This window comes from Armigeres subalbatus, unplaced genomic scaffold (genome assembly GCF_024139115.2).
Source record: "Armigeres subalbatus isolate Guangzhou_Male unplaced genomic scaffold, GZ_Asu_2 Contig948, whole genome shotgun sequence".
Lineage (NCBI taxonomy): Eukaryota > Metazoa > Arthropoda > Insecta > Diptera > Culicidae > Armigeres > Armigeres subalbatus.
The window spans coordinates 38,416-59,776 of record NW_026943753.1 but is presented as its reverse complement, the minus strand read 5'-3'; the positions used below and the strand labels follow the sequence as shown (position 1 = coordinate 59,776).

Here is a 21,361-nt window from a genome sequence, read left to right as displayed (position 1 = left end):
AAAGTCGGAAGCCTTCTTACAAATAGCTCGGAAGCCTACTTTCAAGAGGCTTGGAAGGTTCTTTTTAAAAGGCTCGGAAAGCTCCTTTCAAGAGGCTTGGAAGCCTACTGCCAAGAGTCTCGGAACCCTCCTTTTAAGAAGGCCGGAAGTTATCTTTCAAAAAGCGCGGAAGGCTCCTTGAGGCTCGAAAGCTTACTTTCAAGTGAATCGGAAGCATCCTTTCAAGAGCCTCGGAAGCCTCCCTTCAAAAAGTTCGGAATTCTTCGTTCAAAAGGCTTAGAAGCATTCTTTCAAGAGGCTCTGAAGCGTCATTTCAAGATGCAAAAGAAGCATACTTTGCAGTAGCTCGAAAGCCGCCATCCGAGAGGCTTGAAAGCCTCTCTACAAGACGTTCAGAAGTATTTTATCAAAAGGTTTTTTTTTATTGTCTTTATTAATGAGGTTTTCGACCCTTGACCGGTTCACCTCATAAAATCAAAAGGTGAGGAAGCCTACTTTCAAGAAGTCATCTCCTTTCAAGCAAGCTCCCAACCTCCTTTTGAGAGATACCGGAAGCCTACTTGTAAAAAGCTCGGAAGGCTTCTTTTAAGAGCCTCCCTTCAAGAATCTCGGAAAAAGAAATTCTTTTTTCAGGTGGCTTGGAAGCATTCTTTCAAGAGGCTCAGAAGCATCCTTTCAAGATGCAAAGGAAGCCTCTTTTTAAGTGACTTGAAAGCCGCCATTCAAAAGGTGCTTGTCAAGAGGTGCGGAAGCCTACTTTCAAGAGATTCAGAAGCATTTTTTCAAGAGGCTCGGAAGGCTGCATTCAAAGGGCACGGAATTATTCTTTCAAAGGATTGGAAGCCTACTTTCAAGAGGGGGTACCTTAATAAATTGGAAAGTTTGGAGGGGTACCTGCCATATAGCGAGAATTTTTATTGAGAAATTAAAATCTTCAAAAACTAATTTAATATTCCTCTACAAAAAACTAATATTTTATATATTTTCAAATTTACAACCCATCAAAAAATGTTAAAGGCTTAAAAACCGTCAAAAATACTAACATTTAGTCTAAAATTGAATTTCGTAGATTAATTCTGAAAACTTTGTATTGTTTACTTTCTCTTTTTATTATTACGAAGCCATACTAACATTTACATCACATTTATTATCCGAGATCTGAAGAAAGTTCTAGTGTGCTGAGCAGGGAATCAATTTTACTTGGATGCGCATGCGAAACAAGCGACAAAAGAGAACCAACGACAAAGCTTTATTTTTGTCGGAGATAATAATGACAAAGATCCGAAATTTTGACATTTGCTATTTATCGTGCTATGTAAGCAAGATCTTGTTGTTTCCAATTCCGAGGCATATAGAAGCTTTTGTTTCGTTTTACAGAGAAAACACTTTTTTGTCAAGTGAAAACCCACTCCAAAGTTTATTTTTGTCATTTGCTTAGCGCTATACACCGTAGTAAAACGATCGAAATAGTGAGCGCGTTACGTATTTACAAAGCAAATTTACTCTATTTTGTGATTCAATATTGAATGCCACCGTAGCGGTCATAATTTAACCATTATTTCCATTTTTCAAAAGGGTTACTTATTTCGGTTGTCGGCACCCAGGTGAATATCAAGGGAAATCATCAGTTTGCCTAATTTCAGGCTATAAGCCAAGTTGTTAGCAAAACTAACAATTTTCAAAATCTCGATAAAATATGTATAATGTACTTAAATGTAATAAACTCCATTGCTATTGACACAATAGATCTTGATCTTTCCAGCCATAATGAACCCACTTCTTAGTTTTTCATTTTGAGTGGGTTTTTTTTGGGTGCCGACAACCCACCACCGACCAATTGTCTGAATATTTCGACACAATTGTAATTTTTTTGAAAATTCCATAAAAAAGCTTGTCGCCAAATTAAAAAATCATGAGCGATGTTAAACTTTGCTTTTTTTTATTTAAAATGTCTTTTGCCGAGCATATGACCGAAAATGTCATTTGACCGAATGGATCATACGACCGTAAAAGTCGTTGCTGAACGGAAAAGTGGATGGCCGAACAATAGGGAAAAATTGATAATTGATTTGATTATTGAGAATAAAGAAGTAAAAAAAGAGAAGTGAGAGGTGAGAAATAAGAAAAGAGACATCTTATTTTCACCCCAACTTCTCACCCCTCATTTTTCACTTCGCACTGCGAAACGTGCAAAGTAAGGAACGATTTCTTACTTCTCACATCCAATTTTTTTATTTCTCACCTATAACTTTTCACTTCTCACAGTTAAGAATGATAAGTGAGGAGTGAAAAGGAGATGTGAGAAATGAAATGTCTCATTTTGCACTCATTATGAAAAATGAGTAATGAGAAGTGGGAAGTGAAACGTCTCACTTATTCCTCCTTTCGGACTTCTCACTCTTCACAGTAAAAAGTGAGAAATGAGGAGTGGGAAATGAAAAAATAAGTAAGACGCCTCGCTATTACTTATATCCCACTGCTCATTTCTCACTGTGGAAATGTGAGAAGTGAGACTCACTTTTCACTTCTCACGCCTCATGTTTTGCTTCTCATTTCTGACTATTTCAGAATTTCTATTTTCTATTTCCGTAAAGAATACTGCAAACAGCACAGATTTTTTTAATGTTATTATGAATCATTCCTGAGTGTCTGTCAAGTCTTTTGTAAGCTTTCACGAAAAGGAATATATCTCAGTTACCATCGTTAAGGCAAACGCTGTGCTTGAATTCTTCCGGCGTAACACAGCACAATTCAATGATGGCCATGCTCTCAAATTGCTGTACTGTGCATTAGTTCGTAGCATACTCGAGTATGGAGCAGTGTTGGTAAAATCACTCATAAATCTCAATCAACGAGTGCTCCCGTGCGAACGAAATCGTTTGCGATTTTAAAAGAATGCATCACGCTTGAATTTTTCATGCTAAAATGCATCATTTCACTCATTTGCCAAAAAATCGTTTTGGTCTAAAAAACGCATTTGAAATCAATTTGGGGGCAATTTATTGCTTATACATAAAATAATGTCTTATATTTTATGTGACAAACGTCAATTCACTGTTTTTAACGAAGGAGAACAAAAGAAAACAAATGACATTTTCGGTCACACGACCCATCCCTCATACAGTCAAGCAGTGCTAATCGTCGTGTAGGGTCTAAGTTAAACACTCGTCTCTGGCCAATTTTTTGTAAGCAAAGTTAGGTTAGAAAGTATACAGCGATTTCATTCCTCGTTGAAAGTATAAAAATAGAGTCAATATAGACACAAACACATAATCATTTTTTTTAAATTTTCTCGTGACCAGGAATTTGGGCTTGCGATATTGGGCTTGGGCTTGCGATATTGATTTAATCTGTCCAAAAAATATGCCACACTGTGCATGGAATTAATGCAAGGTTGCATTAAAATCTTGCACTCTCTGGTTGGGTGCACACACATACGGACAGACATTTGCTTAGTTCGTTGGTATATACCAATATGGGTCTCGAATGGGATATTTTTGTTACATCACACATGCCGTGACATTTTTATACTGTGCAATCTCTCAACTTAAGATTGAAATCCAACAAATACAATTCCCCAAATCAGTTTCTAAATTATATTCAAAATCTCCAAATCTCTAATTTAAAAAAAACAGTCCTCATTATACACGTAAGAAAAGAAAATGTTTTTTTTTATTTCAAAGGTTTCTAATACTTTTTTGCCAAAACAGTTGATTTATTATATGTATAAGAAAAAAAACTTATACATTGTATTAGCCACATACATTCCAAAGCTTACACTTGTCATGAACATATAAATTTTAAAAGCTTTTAGGTAACGGATCATTCATTAGGTGGCAAAATGAAGCGCATTAGTATTTCCAAATGATTGTTTGCCAAAACTTTTTCTTTACGTGTATATTTTCAATTCCGGATACCAATTCGAATTCTCCTATCCCTATTGTTCATATTGCCAGATCCACTCCGGAGTGAAGTAGATTGACATCGACTTACTGCTGGGCGGATATAACCGTTACGGCATTTACAACATCCTCTCCCATCTTGAGAAAGGCGAGAGCGTCGAACGGAAGCATGGTCCCGTCCAAAGGGATAGCAACATAAAAATTTCAACAATTATTTAAAAAAATCAGTCTTTCGCTAGAATACAAAATTTTCATAAACACATACATACATACGTGCACGCACAACCATGGGAATTTTGTACTTTTTGGTAGTTTTTTTTTTCTAATCGCAATGTTTGCAATTCGTAGGTGGTACAAGCCTGGACTATTGTACGAGAGTAGCATCACTTTTATCCATTACCACAGATACAGATCACTATCTCTTAGATGGAAGCAAAGCACTCTCCAATAGTCGTAATATGTCCTGATCACGTCCTTGCGAATGCTGAGGAAGGGGAAGGATGGTTCCTGGAATTGAAGCAGAAGCAGTAGTTACTAGACCACCGAGCTCGCCAATCTATTTTTTTTTACTGCTGTTTTTTATTTCCAATGTTACCATTTTTACTCTTCTTTTTTATTTGCAATGTTAACGATAAAATTTGATTTTTTTAGGAAGAATTTTCCATATATTAACAAATATCTTATCAGTGATTACTTAAATTTTGCGTTATTTAGGGATGATCGTATTTCTTCTCCTATTTTTCTTGGTTCATGTGAAATTTGACATTAAAACAGTGCTGACTCGGTACATCTGTCGCAAGTCTTATCATCATTTGTGCTCTTTATTTGTTTTTTTGTTGAGTACATTTTCCACTGCGACCAGTCGTTTATATTTTATCCATCTGAATCCCTACAAACACTAAGTTCAAAAGGCCAAATAATCCAAAAAATAGTAAGGACTCAGATATGGCAAGTATCCGTTAACCTCCTTTATCGAAATACGAGACTAGACTCGTTAGGTTGTAAATTCCGAAACAAATTATGACTTCATGGGTACCATCGTGAATCTACATTTGCGTATTAGAATCTACGGTGCTTTGACACAAGTGAACACACAGCCGAATCTGAGACAGGAAAACCACACAGCAATTATAATCTGGAGCAATTAGGAATGTCTTCCGCTTTCCGAGGGATACTTGAAAAAGTATTTCGATCGCAACTCAACGCAACTCAACTGGGAGACAACATGCAAGCTTGAATTCTAATGCTCTGCTTCAAATTTCGAAAGCCAAGAAACCCCATGTTGCAAACATTCATCGTATTTTCGATTTAGGCCCAAAAGCACTGCACGCGAGCTGCGACGTTTTACTATTGCCTACCTAAACGGGAAAAACAATGGAAATTAGCTGCACGACCGCTACAGGCGGCAGCGTCGTTGAATTGGGTGAGTGATTCCTACTCGTAAAAATTGGAATGAACGTCGAACGCGTTTGTACATGGCAATATATTTTAGTTTTTATGCCCTTTTTTGCTCCATTTGAAACAGTTTGATCAAGCGCAGTACAAGTATCTAAGGTCAGGGTCATGGCGTAGGAACGCAAAACTGAGGGCAAGGGCGGCACCAGGTTTAATCCGTCACGCTAGGTTCCTTCTATTGGTATTGATTGATATCCCGGTCGCCGGGTTTGTCAACAAGTTGTTGAGATCGCTTAGTGGCATGCATAAGATGTTCGTGATTGGGTCTTTTGTTTGGATCGATTTTAGCTTTTTTTGTGGAAGTTGAATTACATTTCAAATACAAAAAAACACGTGCAATAATATGACGGAAATGCCATTATTTGCATTTCTCAACAAACAACTGTTTATCAATTTGTACGTGGGTAGAGATCTGTTGCAACGTAGTGGGGCCATTGAAAGGTCACCTTTCCTTCAGTAATGGAGAATTTTTCACCGGCGCCAACTGCTTGAATCAATTGACAAACAGTTGCACGAGTCTTCTCGCCAAGCACTAAGTCAATAATGTGAACAGCGATAAACATTTCGTTCATATTCCAATAAAAGGCGGTTCAATTGACGATTGTCGCCTGTGCTGCTATTATAGAACTGCCGTTGTCAATGATTTCCGGGGGTGGTGGTAGCTAAATGGATCGAAAAAATGCGCGTACGTGGGGGCAGATATCATGCTGCCCGATATGGTCGGGCACCGGTTTGTTTTGTTCCTTAATTCATATCTGGAAGCAGAACGACAACGACGCGGAATGGAACACGGCAAATGTTGTTGCAACTCATAGGTGACATTGCTCTGTTTTGTCGTCCATCAAGTCCGGACTGATTGCGCTCGAATTAGAAATTTAAATAAAGAATCAAAACAAGGTATGCACCTATTGAGCCCTTTTAAACAATAAGATTCAGCTGTATATATTTTTTGACTTATATCGGAAGACTCTTAGTTCTGACAAGTTTTTATAAACTGTCTCTGACAATTTTATCTCTTTTCCGCTCTTCTACCAATTTTTGCACAAATAAGTGTGAAACTGTCACTAATGATCGTTGCGTGGGAATGGCAACTGATATTATCGGCACCACAAATATCGCACATGTCGTTAAAAATGGACAGACAACCAAATAATCTGTCTCCCACAGCAAATCTGTCGTCCGTTTCCAAAACCATGGTGTGTTAATGTACGTTGATTGATTCTGTAAACGTTATTAGAACGTTGGTGCTGTTTGATTAACATGGCGTTGCTAAAAATTGAGTATCACTGGTTGTTGATCCAGCAAATACATTTCCGACCGAATGATTGTAATGCGTCATCACGATCTAATTGCCATTGTGTGCCGACTATGGTCTAGTTTGACCGAAAAAATGTTATGTCAATTTCAAATATTTGATTTGCAATCATTCGCTGGAATGATTGCATCGGAGCGAATCAGGAAAGTGAGTTATTGGAAAAATTTCACAACAGACTGTAGACCATCTTTTCATACTTTGTCGCTCTTACAAAAGAAAAAGTCGCCTACGTACACCAATTTTCGTTCCGTTTTAGGTAATTTACCAGATCCCGGCCGGCGGCGGAGACAATGATGCTAAGCTACAACGACTCAATTGTTGTGGAGCCAATAATTACCATTGCCACCATTAACGGAGACGGAGTGACCGTGGATTGATGATCTATAGCTGGGTTCCTACTCTTGCCGCCGATATAAAGATGACCGCGACGACGACGTCCATAAGGAGCATGTATGACGATGTTAACAGTCTGTTCTCGTCATATTTGTACAAATTTATGGCTTTTTGAACCTTGGTGATGTGAGCGAATACGGACGAAAGACACCTGACTCAATATCTCAAATTTATTTTAACGATTCTATTTGGGTCATTTTATGAAGTAAAAAAAAAATTGGCAAAATGTAGACTTATTCAACATCACCTCCTTCTAATTGTTTATGACTAAGATTAGGAATAAGGTAATCTAGTTTATTTAAATTTTTGTGAAATAAAAAAGCAGTCTTTTCTGAAGGTTAATATTTACAATATCCTATGCTTATATTGTTTCAGAATTACTCTCGTTTTGATCATTGTTGATCATAAAAACTGCTTCCAGTTCTTACTGAACTTATCGGTTCATTGGGTGTAAGCAAATCCTTACTCAAAAATTGAAAAAAAAATAATTCCTATGCCTGCCCTTACATGAATTTGTTTTTAGTAAGAACATCGAACACTATGCCTAGGAAATTGAAAAACATTCCAACCTACCAGAATAAGTTGCGTCATAGATTTAGATGCTTAAAACGCTATGACATTTTGAAGAGTCAATTTTTACATCTCTTGCCGTAGTAAGAAGAAACAGTTGCTTTTTTAAGGAAAATCCAAAATTGTACTCAAATAGGCCCAATAGGGAATTGTCTTCAATAGAGAATTGTTTTTCCCGTTCAACCCAAGATGCACTCCATAAATTGTTCATTTTATTAAACTTTTAAATTCCTAGCTCTTGTCTTAGCCATTAATAATGATAATTATTGTGATAAATATGCAATGCAATCCACCTCCTCATAAAACGTGATGCCGATGGTGGTGACACTTGCTAGGTCACCTATAGACTAAGCTAAATTGAACCCGCCAGCCAGTAGTATCGGGCAAACACACCACCAGCCACCAAACTCCGTGGGCATTCCGCCACGCGAAAAGACCTTCAACCGTGTTGGTGTGTCAACTAAGTTTCAATGTCAAGCCGTTGTTCTCCGCCGCGCTACCGCTGCAAACCTTCAGCCAGACGACGACGACGACGTCTGACATGCAAATAGCAGGAAAACTTGCGCTTGCACTTTTCGAGAATCAGCAAACAAATTCGTGTGGGCCGTTCGTCACCCGAGCTCAGTGCTGACTGCATTCTGGCTTCTTTCTGCTTTTTTTGCAGGTTCCAGTCTGTCAGACTATTTGTCTGGCAGCGAGCTTCCTTTATTTTACTGCCTACAATTGCATTGTCAGTGCGGTTGTCGCTTTCTTCAAAAGAAAGAATTTGCACGCTTTATCCAATGATGTTTGTATGGTAGATCGCGTGCTAAAGTCGCATAACCGCAAGAATGCAAAGGCATATTTTGTGTGTCGTTTTTGAACGACTGCAAAAATGGGGAACACATAGTTATTTACGGTCCTGCTGAACGTTTTCCGTGAATTTCAAAGATGCATCTGTCATTTTTTAATTAGAACCGCTCACATTCATGTATTCATTACCTTGACCATCGCCGACCTACACATCTCGGGTACGGGTAAAGACAAAAGCACGCGAGGAGCACATCGTCTAAACCTACAACAAGATGCGCTGCCTAAATCAATGTCAAGTCAATCGCCGCACAAGACCGCAAATCTTGATGGATGGCATCATCCATCCCGAGCCCCGAGTAAAAACCACCGAAGATTAATCGTAATTTATCTGTTGACAACCGTAGTGGATCCACTCGGCAGACTTTCTCAAAAGGAAGAACGGCGATGCTAGCCAGCATTTGGACTCGAGAAGAAAAATAAAATAAATAAATAAACAAGTGCGACGACTGTCCGTGTTAATTGTGGTATAATTAGTGGTGATTACTGCCAGACGCGACATTTTTTTTTTCTCTATAGGCACAACCGTGATATCGTGCGACCATCGCTGAGATTTTTCAACATGAAATATGACAATTAAATTTCGCAGATATGCATCAGTAGTAGTTTTTAATAGTTGAAGGCAACGTGTTTGGTGGTTAAAATGCACCAAATAAATAATGGTAAACAACTGGTATCTTAACCACATTTCTGTAAGGGTAAGTGGGATTTGAGAGATGGTTAAATTGTTAACGATATGTCATGATCATTGATCATTCGTACCAAACAATAAATTTAGCGCAGAAAATAATCAGATTCCATGCGAGCCGCATTACAAAGCTCGACGAGCCATAAGGCGGTAGATGAACCTGCCTGTAGTGAATTATGTTTATGTTATGTTAAACTGTTTCATTTATTACGCGACGCAGAGAATACACTAATTTAAACACTTACCTAGGCTAATTGAACAATGTGTAGTCATGGGTTCTCCTTAGCCTAGCGGTAAGATGCGAGACTATAAAGCAAGACCATGCTGGGAGTAGCTGGGTTCGATTTCCGGTGCCGGAATATGCAATTTTCGGTTTGGAAATTGTCTTGACTTCCCTGAGCATAAAATTACCACTTTTTTGTTATTCTTTGATTTTGATTAATCAAATTTTATAATAAATCCTGCTTCACTTTTTCGTGGCCCCCAAGTGTTAAGAATTAGATTTCGGTGTCATAGAACTAATTTGTTAATAACTTAAAAAAAAGTTATTTCCAATTCAGGATTTTGATACACTTCAGTCGTTTTGATCTCAAAATATCTAAATTTCAGAAAAAATCTAACATTTTTCCTGAAATTTGGTTAAATATGCCAACAAAGTTCTTTGTGGAGTTTCTGAAAAAAAATCTGGAGGAAAATATGATTTTTTTTTATTCTTACAGGCATTTCTCAGGAAATTTCATTAGGAATTACTTCGTAAAATCCTATGACAATGTCTGCAGAATTTTTTGATTTTAGAAAGAATAATCCATTCAGGTTCTCTTTGAGAAATTCCTTTAGTAAAACATACAATTCATTCGGTAATTTATTAAAGAATGAACTATTTCTCGATGGAATTCCTAAAAGAATTTTCTAAAAGACTTTCCGAGAGATATCCTGAAGTAGTGTTGGAAAGTGTAGTAGGAACCTTTTAAGAAAATTTTGAGGAAATCCTCACAGACATTTTCGAATTCCTAATAGTATTTCCAAAATGCATCAGCGGCTGCTCCCGCATCTTCCTCGATTGCACACCCCAGAGCCAACGTCATCTTCCTGGTTCTCTAAAAGTTCTTTTGCTAGTCTCTCTTCTTGCATACGCACTACATGTCCAACCCACTGTAATCTGCCTTATTTTATCAACCTGCCTATGTCTGCATTTTTGTATACTTGGTTCAACTCGTGATTCAGTTATTCGTCTGTGCCATTTACCATTTTCCACCACGATGCCAAGTATTGAGAGCAGTATTTTCAACTCAAACACTTCGAGAATTCGACAATCTGCATATTTTAACGTCCATGATTCATGGCCGGATCAACGATGTGCACAGAGCTAGTTTTGTCAGTGAGGATTACAAAATAATTTAGTTGAGGAATTTTCAAAGTATTACCCGGAGAAATTCTCAATAAATTGCTTAACGTAGTTTTGAACAATTCTTATAAGAATTTCAGAAAAAATGTCAAGGAACTTGCTAAGGAATTCCTAGAGGAATTACTAAAAAAAAACCAAAGGAATTCCTAAAATAATCTTCCGAATGAATAACAAATTAATGTTCAAAGATATTTCAAAGCTGAAAGAATTTCCCGAAGTAATTCGTAAATGAATTTCTAAAGGAGTTTTTAGAGATTTTTTTAGAATTCTGAAACAATTTTCTAAGGAACTCCTAAAACATTCTCTGTAGATATATCAAAAATAATTTGCGAAAGATTTTAGGTACCGTCAACTGGGGGGAAGCTGATCATTGAGGTGAAGATGATCATTTGATGTGTCAGTCAAAAGTGCCAAATTTTTTTTATGAAACGGTAGTCAACAATATTCTCCGTTCAAGTAATGTTACCGCTAGGTAGAAATCCGAGTTTTTCGATTATAATCATGAAAATGTATTTTGTGGAAGAAAGAGAGAGATAGTCATAAATGACGCTATTTTCGTTTCAAATATTGACTTCGTAGACTTCTGTACGTAGTAAATTCAACATTCATACAAGTAACCTAGTGTATTTTGACTACTAGGTCATAATTATTTTAGTAGAGCTGTCTTGATCAACTTCACCCCAAACCAGATTACTCAAAAAATGTGTGATAATTTAATTTATTTTAATAAATGCGAATGCATTTCAGAAAACTAAAGTTGTTGATTATTGCAACGTATAGCAGTACATGTTTTGAAAATATTTGTTTCGATTTAAAATGTAAACAAACATTGTTATTGCATGTTTTGTCTTAAAAATGATCATCTTCCCCCCAGTTGACGGTATATATATTTTAGGTATATAAGGTATATCCGAATTTCTGAACGAAGTCTTGACGGAATGTCCAAAGGAATTTTCAGAGATATCTAAGACTATCAGAAGTTCCTAAGGGAGTTATTTTTTGGGACTTCTTCGGATATTCGTCCAGGAACTTGTTCAGGAATTCTTAAGGAAATTTCGTCCTAGAACTTTGCAAGGAATTCCAAAGGAGTTCTTAGATGAATTGTTGAAGGATTTTTCGGGAGAATACCTTAACGACTTTTCCAGGGTTTTCATAAACAAACTTTTTCCGAACTAATTCCTGAGAGAAATTCCAAAATATAGCTCAGAGAATTTCCAAAAGACTTTCTGGAATTCGTTTTCGTAGAACTTCTTGAGCCAATTTCCGAGGGAATTCCTGGACGAATCTCCATAGGATTTTTTGGAGAATTACAAAAAAATCCGAAGGAATTCCTGGAGAAATCTAGGAATTACTTCAGAAATACCAGTAGGCATTTCCTCTGAAATTCTATTAGAAATTTCTTCATAAATTCCTTTGAGAATTTCTCCGGGAATTCCTTCAAAAATTCCTTTATGGATTCCTTTGGAAATTCCTTTAGGAGTTCTTTTGGGAAGTCGTTTAGAAATACCTTCAAAATTTCTTAAAGTAGTTCAAACGGGAATTATTTTCGAAAATCCATTCAGGCTCTCTTTTAAAAATGCCTTCGGAAATACATTCAGAAATTCCTGCACAAAACACTCCAGGAATTTCTTCAAAAACTTTTCCGAAAATTCATTTAATAGCACATCAAAAAAATTTCCTTGAATAATCTAAAAAAATCCACCAAGAATTCATTTGGATATTTCACCAGGGATATCTTTAAAAGTTTCTTCGAAAAGCCTTCGGGATTCCTTCTTAGATTTCTTCCAGGAAATCCATTGAAAATTAATTAGAGAATGAAATAGTTTTCGGTGGAGTTGCTAATTGAATTTTCGAAAAAATAAAACAAACAAATTAAACAACTAACACTGAAAAAATCCGAAAGTATTACTGAAAGAATTTCGTAAAGAACCCATGAAGGCATTTTCGATGGAATTCCTGCAGGAAGTTCTGGAAGAATTCACGGAGAATGTTTTAAAGGAATTGCTGGAAGAAGTTCTGAAGAAATTCATTAGAGAAATTTTAAGAAATCCTTTATGCAATCTCCGTAAAAATTTATTTAAGGAATTCATAAAATAATTGCCGAAGAAAATCATAAAGAAGGAGGTATCGGTTTAAAAAAATAAAGAGTTGCTAATCAGTTTTTGAAGAAACTCCGAATGGAATTTTTTGATGAATTTCTTAAGAAATATCCGGAGGAATCGCTAAAGAAACTTTCGATGGAATTCCTTAACGATTTTCCTAAGGAATTCCTAACATTCCGTAAGACATTTTCGGAAGAATACATGAAGTAATTTTCTAAGATTTTTTATTGAAAGTTTTCGGAGGAATATCTGGAGGAATTTACTAGGAAATATTCCAAGTGGTTTTGACGCTTTGGGCATGTATTCAAGCCTTCACAAAAGCTTATGTACCACAACAAACATAATTTGCGAATCACCTACAGGCAGTGTTGTATTACACTCTGTGCAAAAAATCTGCTCCTTGATTTTACTCCATCTAAACGATGGACATGAACAAATTCAAATAGCCTTCTATTAGTTGCACTTACTTAGTTGAGATTGTAAAATCGTTTGGATGGAGTAAAATCAAAGAGAAGATTTTTTTGCACAGAGTGTAGAACAACACTGCCTACAGATTTAGGTGCACGACTGAATGAGGCTTTGGCTAAGACGAAATCCAAAGACCAAATAAATATTTTTTGTATTCTTCTTCTTAGTGGATTAAATCTACTAGATACACCCTTAATCAAATTCACAACTAATCAACCAATCTATTCTTTAACCAATGTTTGTTGCCACTGTCTTAGAGACACCATCACTTGATGTAGATTTGAAATTGTATTCTGACGAGTTTAACCTCAACAACATTCTAACAACTAACTAACAACAACAATCCTAACACAAGTTTAGTACTACAGTGTCGACCCGATTTTATCACGTTTTCGACCCGATTGTATCACGTTTTTGACCCGATTTTGTCACCTTAAAAAATTTAGAAAATTTTAGTCGTTCTTTTTATTTTCGTGAATAATACCACAAACAACAATGATTTTCATGAATTAAATTTTACCGCATGGAATTTACTATAAATAACTTTTCAGTACCTGCGAAGGATTTTGTAAGCATTTTCAATCAGAAATAACGAGTACCGTTTACGCATTTTGCCTTTCCAAGGCATAAACTGATTCATATTTGTAAAATAAATTAAAAAATTGAAAATATTTTTTCCGATTTTGTCACATGCCCTATTTTATCATCCCAAAATTCTCCAGGGGGCGATAAAATCGGGATATTACAGTTTTCCAATTAATTCCACCACGTTGTATTATCTAACAAATACGTATTTGTCTTTATCTCTCCAAAATTTAGATTTCCGGCTTCCAGTCACATGAAAATGTTGATAATTTTATGTTGATTTTTTAATCATTGTCAACGTTTCTATCCGTTCGATTTCTGAACATTTTTATAAAAATGCGATTATATTTTAATAAAAAAAAAATGAAATTCACTAATTTACTATTTTTCAAATTTTAAATTACACATAAATGTATTTAAAAATTTAAACAATAAAAAAATGAAGAACCGGAAATTGTTAAAAAAAATAAAAACCTTGAACAAACTGTTGTTATAAATAATCCTATTTTTTCTCAAAAACAGCATATGTTTAGAACAAACATGTGGTTTTGTTTCAAAATTATACATTCTTTTAGAAAAATCGGTATTTTTATTTAAAAAAAAATGAAGTTGGCGATGTTTTGAGATTTTCTTTTGAAATCCGAAATTTTTGTATGTAGAAAATGTTTATTTTTATTAATTACAATTTCTAAATTTCAAATTTCAATTGGGAATGGGAATTTGTGGTATTTTCTTTAAAGCTTCAAAATCTGAGTTCTTGAAATTTTATAAAATTTTGTGTTTTTTTAAACCTTAATAAACTTGGAAAATTTGCTATTCACAAAACAAAGAGAAAACAATTTTTTGCAATTCCTGATAATTACCTGGTTTGCAGTTCGCGTTTGAGTGATAAAACGACCTACTTTAAATAGCAACGAAATGGGTGCATTAGTGACCATTATGCAACTCAAATTAGTTGCATAAAATTCATTATAACACTCAGTTGGGTGCTATAATGGAAAACCAACATCAGAACAGTAATTACATGACTACATTTTGCTGAATTAGCTTGGGTAAGTGCTCAAATAGTGTATTTTCGGCGCCTCGTAATAAACTAAATAGTTTGATGAACATGACATCAAAATTTTTCAAAAGCAAGTTTAACTTTGCTTCTTGGCTTGTCGAACTATGCAATGTGGCACGATAACATGAAATCTGATTGCTCTCTGCAGCAACATGATTTGTTGGTAAGAATGATCGTGAGGATTAAACTAAACTATACAATTTTGGTACAGATTTATCATATTAAAGCCCATTTTTCGTCATTGCAAAAAATAGCGTGTGCAACTCGTTGCAAAACTCGATTTTTTCAGCACTCGTTGGATAAACGTACAACTTGTGCTGAAAAAATCATCTTTTTGCAACTAGTTGCACAAACTACTATTTTAAACCTAATATTAATGTCTTAATAAAGACAAGGGTTTTATAAAGAGGGTTGTTTAAGGGACCTAAAATTTTAGAATTTTAGGAATTTTGGATTCATTTTTCAATAATATGTTTATTTCTGTGTAATCTCGATTATTTTGTTCGAATTCCTTAATTTGAGTGCATATTCGTAAACTCGATAACATCGATAAAAATTTAAAGTATTTATAAAATTTGATTTTTTTTGCAACTTCAAACATGTTTTTAAGCTTTTAAATTCTTTTAGCTTAAAGGCATTTTTGTTTGATCAGAAAGTATAATTTTTTTGGTTTTTTAGTCTTCTGTCTCAAATTCTTGAAACCAACAAAAAATTTATTATAATTTCTGTTATCTACGTTTTGAGAAATACTTTTTAATAGTTTTCTCTCTTATCTAAAAAACATTTTATTTAAAACATTGTATTTTTTTAAAAAGTTTTTACTTCTTGGATTAAAAAAATCATATTAAAAAAAAACAGTTTTTTTACTTTCGGCATCTTTTTCAAATATTTCAAGAAACAGCAAGTGTTCAGAATAAAAGTAATTCGTAATACTTTTTTCCTAGTTTTTCAAAATCTCTAAATTTTTTCAGCATAAACTTTGTTAATTTTGGAAATTTGCGAAACATTTTGGAAATTTGGATATGTATTTACAAAAAGTTACAAGTATAGGAATTTAAGAAAATTTGGTTTTGTTCATTTTAAATAATTGCAATTAATTGTAAAAAAACACCCTTCATTTTTTTTGAACATTTGGTAAATTTTTGCTCAATTTTGAAATTTCGGGAAATTTTAAAATTTTTGCTCAATACTATTAAATTTTTTTCCGATTTTGTATTTTGTATATATTTCTCGTGCCAAGGTGCAACGAAAAGACTTTATCAGGGTTTGCAGAAATCGCTCTCGATAGATAACGAACAACGATCAAAGAGAGGCAAAACCTTTTCGAATCATAACAAGCCATGAAAACAAAACTATCGCACTTGTATACAAGTAAAATCTCATTCGGATAGGCGGCCACCAACCGATGGGGGTTTTGTTCTCGCTCATTTTGTGTAGGGAACCATATTTTTTCCGCACAGCTGTGTAAAACAAAATGAAATGCATCATCAGAACCGGTGCCCTCCGCAATTGGGGCTTATTCAAAGAAATTTATCATGGGTTGTAGCCCCCCGAATCAGTTCAGTAACATCTACCGAAAAAAGTCTCTCACGGTATGCTACCTATCGAGAGTGTATACAGACATGATAAGGGAGAGATTTACTCATTCTCCTTTGTATTCAAATTCACTTACAAGACGATTGTGTGACAGCAGGCCTGTAGACCCATAGTGTTATATACCAATCGACTCAGCTCGACGAGTTGATATGATGTCTGTCTGTATGTGTTTGTGTGCGTGTGTGTATGTTTGTGCGGAAAATAAAACTCACTTTTCTCAAACGTTCATGGCCAAAATACGATTTCTATAGAAAACACACGCTAAGGAAATCTTACTCATTTTTTTAGTATATCTAATGTATGAGAAAGGCATAAACACCGCTAGGTGGACCAATCAGGGTTTTTTTCTTGTAAATTCTTAAATATTAAATATTTTAACTTTTTTTTGTTCATTCATTTACAAAATTCAAATTTTAAAATATCCGTAAATTTTTATTTTTCGTTGTTTTCAAAGCAGTTTTTTTTCTCAAATTTTGGTATTTTTGCAAACATTATTAAGAAACAGCAAGTGTTAATAGTTTTATACGTTTCTACATTCAATATTTTTGAAGTTCAAAATTTTTAAAACCTTTTTTTTGTAAAATTATTGATGTCAAAAGAGCCTTATATTGAATGACATTTTCGTAACCTAGGCGAGCCAGCCCAGGGCTGATCAATTCATAAATAAAGAAAAAAAAATCAGTGAAATTGTCGATTTTTTTGCAAAAAAAGGATTTTTTAAATTGAATTTAGTTAATTTTTTTTGAAAGTTCTTGAAATAATTTTTAATATTTTATCTCCTAATTTTTGCAAAGTCTCCAAAATTTTTCGGCATACACTTTGTTAATTTTGGAAATTTGCGAAACAAAAAGTTACAAGTATAGGAATTTTGAAAGTTTGAATTAAAAAAAACTATTTCTAGAAAAGATTTTAGAAACTTTAAAAAAGTTGGAATGATTAGTTTAAATAATTTTAATTAATTGTAGTTTCTGAATTCTCCATTTCCCAAAAAAAAAACACTTTTTGGAAATTTTGTAAATTTTTGCTCAATTTTGAAATTTTGGGGAATTTTAAATGTTAAAAGTACTGTTGAAATTTTTCATTTTTGTATTTTTAATTATTTTAATTTATTTTTCGGGAGCTTTTTACGGAAACTTTTGAGGTTTGAAAAAGAAAACGGAATTTCAAGTTACCATTAAAAAAGTAAATTCAATTTCTAATGACATTCAATTTAAATTTTTCTTGTAAATTCCAAATAAAAAAAGCCAAAGTTAAAGAATTTTTTTTAACAATTTCGTGAACAAATTTTGAATATTTTATGAATAGAATAGTTTAACAATTTCTTTCAAGAACGATCTTTTCTACAAATGTTTTCATAATATTTCAAAGCAAAATGCACAAAAAAAAATGTTTTTTTTTGTAAATTTCTAGCAAACCACTCAAAAACTTTAAAAAACTAAATGCACAGAAAATAAAAAAAAACTGAAAAAGATGAAGATATCTCAATTTTACCTTGAAAATTTTATACCACTCGAATTAAAACAAAAACTACAAAAGTTTCCAAAATTAGTTTTTTTTGCAACATTGCTTTATTTATAGAAAATTTTAACAATTTCTTACAATTTTCTAATTGATCCCAATATTTAAAACAATTAAATAAAATTTGAGACATTTTCATTTTTGAAGATTTAAAAAAAATAGAATAGGGAGAAAGACGGCTTTGGCAGGTTTTGTTCTATTATTGGCAGGAGGGTTTTTATCGACCAAATTTTATAAAATTTGTCCACAATATTCTTTGATATGCAAAGAATGTTTAGGCCAAATTTGAGCCTAGTCAGTCATAAAAAACCCCCTGCCAATAATAATAGAACAAAACCTGCCAAAGCCGTTATTCCCCCTACAATATTTCAATTTGTTAAAAAAAATAAGTTTGTTAACAAAAATAAGTAAAATCAAACAAAAAGCTTTCAAAATCCCCAAATGTATTAGCTTTTCGAAAAACAAAAATATTTAATGAACGGAACATTTCGACTGATTCTTGGAAAGTTCGCAGAATTTCGGAAATATGAAAGAATGGCAGTTTCTCAATTTTCCAACAAAATTTCTAGGTTTTTAAAACTAGCGAAATTCGAGAATTTTTGTAAATTTCAAAGGAATTGTTTTTGAAATTACCAAATATGGGTGATGGCAGCTTTGGCAGGTTTTGTTCGATTATTGTCAGGGGGTTTTTGTTGACCAAATTGTATGAAATTTGTCCTCAATATTTTTTTATATGCAAAGAATGTTGAGCCCAAATGTGAGCATAATTAGTTATAGAAAACCCCCTGGAAATAATAGAAAAAAAAACCTGCCAAAGCCGTAATTTCCCCTATTACTAGATTAATTGAACCTTTGTAACTTTCCGATTTTTTTTCTTGAACTAAAAAAATGTACACACAACGTTTTCCGCATATCTCGGAAATTAAAAAAAAATACAAAAAACTGCCACTTTGATAATTTTAGATTCTCTTAGTCTTCTTAAAATTGAGAATTAAAACAAGTATTTAGTATCATTCTTTTTGCCTTTCTCGTACAACAAAGTTGTACCAGAAGGCTATAATTTCACTCCAAAATCCAAATTTTGATAGAAGGCTCGGAGACCCATAGTGTTATATACCAATCGACTCAGCTCGAAAAACTGAGCACATGTCTGACTGTGTGTGTGTGTGTGTGTGTGTGTGTGTGTGTAGCCCCGGGAATTTTTTATTGTTAAACACGTTTCATATAGAAGGACTTGACCGATTCGAGTGCAACTAGTTTCATTCGACGGAGAAACTTTCCTAGTTGGACACTATTGTTTTTGTTTGCTAATAACTTATTCGATTTGAATAATATTTCTATTTTTCTTTTAACAAATACGCTGTTTACATGCACACTTTAAGTCATTAATCAATTTAGCCATGACGCAATCCATTACTCTCATAATAATTGCTTAAAAATTACTCAATTATTGAGTAATTTATAAGCAGCGTGATAGAGTTGCATCAAATATTTTAACCGCCAAGATGTAGGCAATTAGCACAGCATTTACAACATCAATTCGAATCCAACATATCGAATCGAGAAAGGCATAATCACCACTTGGGGATAAATTTGGTTTTTTTTTTTAATTTTTGAACGTTTTATAACTTGGACAAGTTCATATTTTTTTCGGAAACAAAATAAAGAAATTATTCATTGTTTCGAGGAATTTTCAAAATGTGAAGGAATATAGTTGAAGGAAAGATTGTAAAATTCAAATAAATGCACCAAAATCATGTATAAAAAGATTTTCCGTTTATTGTGCAACTAGGATTTAGGATAACCAATATTTTTTTTGGTTGATGTCAAACTTTGTTTTTTTTTTCTTAGATTTTTCGACACAGTTAGTTTTGCTCTCATTGAACTGTTCTAATCATTGCTAAAGCATTTTCAATCGAATATTTCAGTTTGATTCTAATATGTACAAGTTTTTCATTATCAAGCTATGCCAAAACGAAGATGTCCATTAAAACAGTATGAAAATGTTCATTAAATTCGGTAATATATATAAATAATCAATAAGGCTGCCGTCGTTTGTTTCGCACAGACAAACCAAGTTGAAACAATTTTATAACGATTTACGTGTTAGGCAAAATGTCTTCGAAGCATCAATCAACAACACACTATGCGTCTCCATGTTTTTCCATGCTCAGAAAGTAGGAGAAAGTGTGAATCCATAGCGCTTACGTATTCCACAGATTTTCAATACTTCAATGGAATTATTTCGGTTCAAAGTGTAATGCAAATAAACTTTGACTTTATAGTCAGGATGTGACAATTTGTTTTATGAAATAAAACTACTGACATAAAAAGACCACTTTCAAGCAGGTCCGGCTGGGATTCAAGTAAGATCAGCACAGTTAGGTGGTAAAACCCTACACCTCATATTGGGTTGCAAATAAAACATCATTGATATTCGAGGATTTATTTTTTCCTGGTTAAATAAAAGCAGTGAGCTTTGAACTCATAAGCTTTTGGATTTGGCGATGTTTGTTTGTGTTTTTTGTTTTATTTGAAATGAAAATGAAATATTTTACCAACAACAGGCAGATAGATATGCAAAACATAGCGAAATCATCAATCAAGATCAAAAATATACCTAACTTTACTGTTTGAAAACCAAATTTCAAGTCGAAGTCGATGCAATACCAAGCAAAGAATACAAATGGTCTACGCTTTGGTCTGGTTATTTTTTATTTATTTATTTTTTCAATGATGAGATCATTTAGAAATTGAATTCTTCACCTGGAGTAATCCGGTGAAATTCCTTAACGCTGGCGGTGTTGAAAGAGGTAAACAAATGACTGCTTTACAATAATATTTAATCTTGGCCAATAGCCATTGCATTGGTAAGCTAACAGGCCTCCGCAAACAAAACATAAAACAAATTTGTTCTTGATCTTCCCAACATAAACAATGTGTTAATATGAAAATAATACCAACGGGTTAAATACTGGATGAATGTGACTCAGCTCTATCATCAGTACTGCCGAATTGCATCCATCACTTTGTTCAGTAAGTGCACGACTCGTCATTCTGTGATCGTGTGGATTAATAAAGTCCTACAAGTTGTCCCCATAACGATCACTTGTAGCGTTGAGATTTATTTTAACCACCATCCGAAACTTCAAAGCCAAACCCGATCGTTTTCAAACCATAATATTCAGGTTCTCCCCATCTGACGTGGAGATGATGGCCTCGAAAGTGGATTTGTAAGCAGCGCAGTAATTGTGTGGCGTTGTTTTTGCTTTGCGTCGAAAGTGGTAAAGCGCGGGGGCGGTTCCGCCGGTTGGTTGTCCAAAAGGACGGAAATTAACGCACAAAAAAAATACTCGTGTCTCGAGTATCGACACGAGAGAGGCAGTGATTCGAGGTCTGGTCATTGTGCTATGTACAGCCTAATTGAGTGGTTCTTTGGAGATTGGGAAAAC

General features: G+C 34.2%; 1 protein-coding gene across 1 annotated transcript in view; it reads right to left on the bottom strand.

The window, feature by feature from the left end:
• Positions 1-21,361, bottom strand: part of LOC134204903 (four and a half LIM domains protein 2-like) — an 84,155-nt gene that overhangs the window by 46,202 nt on the left and 16,592 nt on the right. The window lies entirely within an intron of this gene.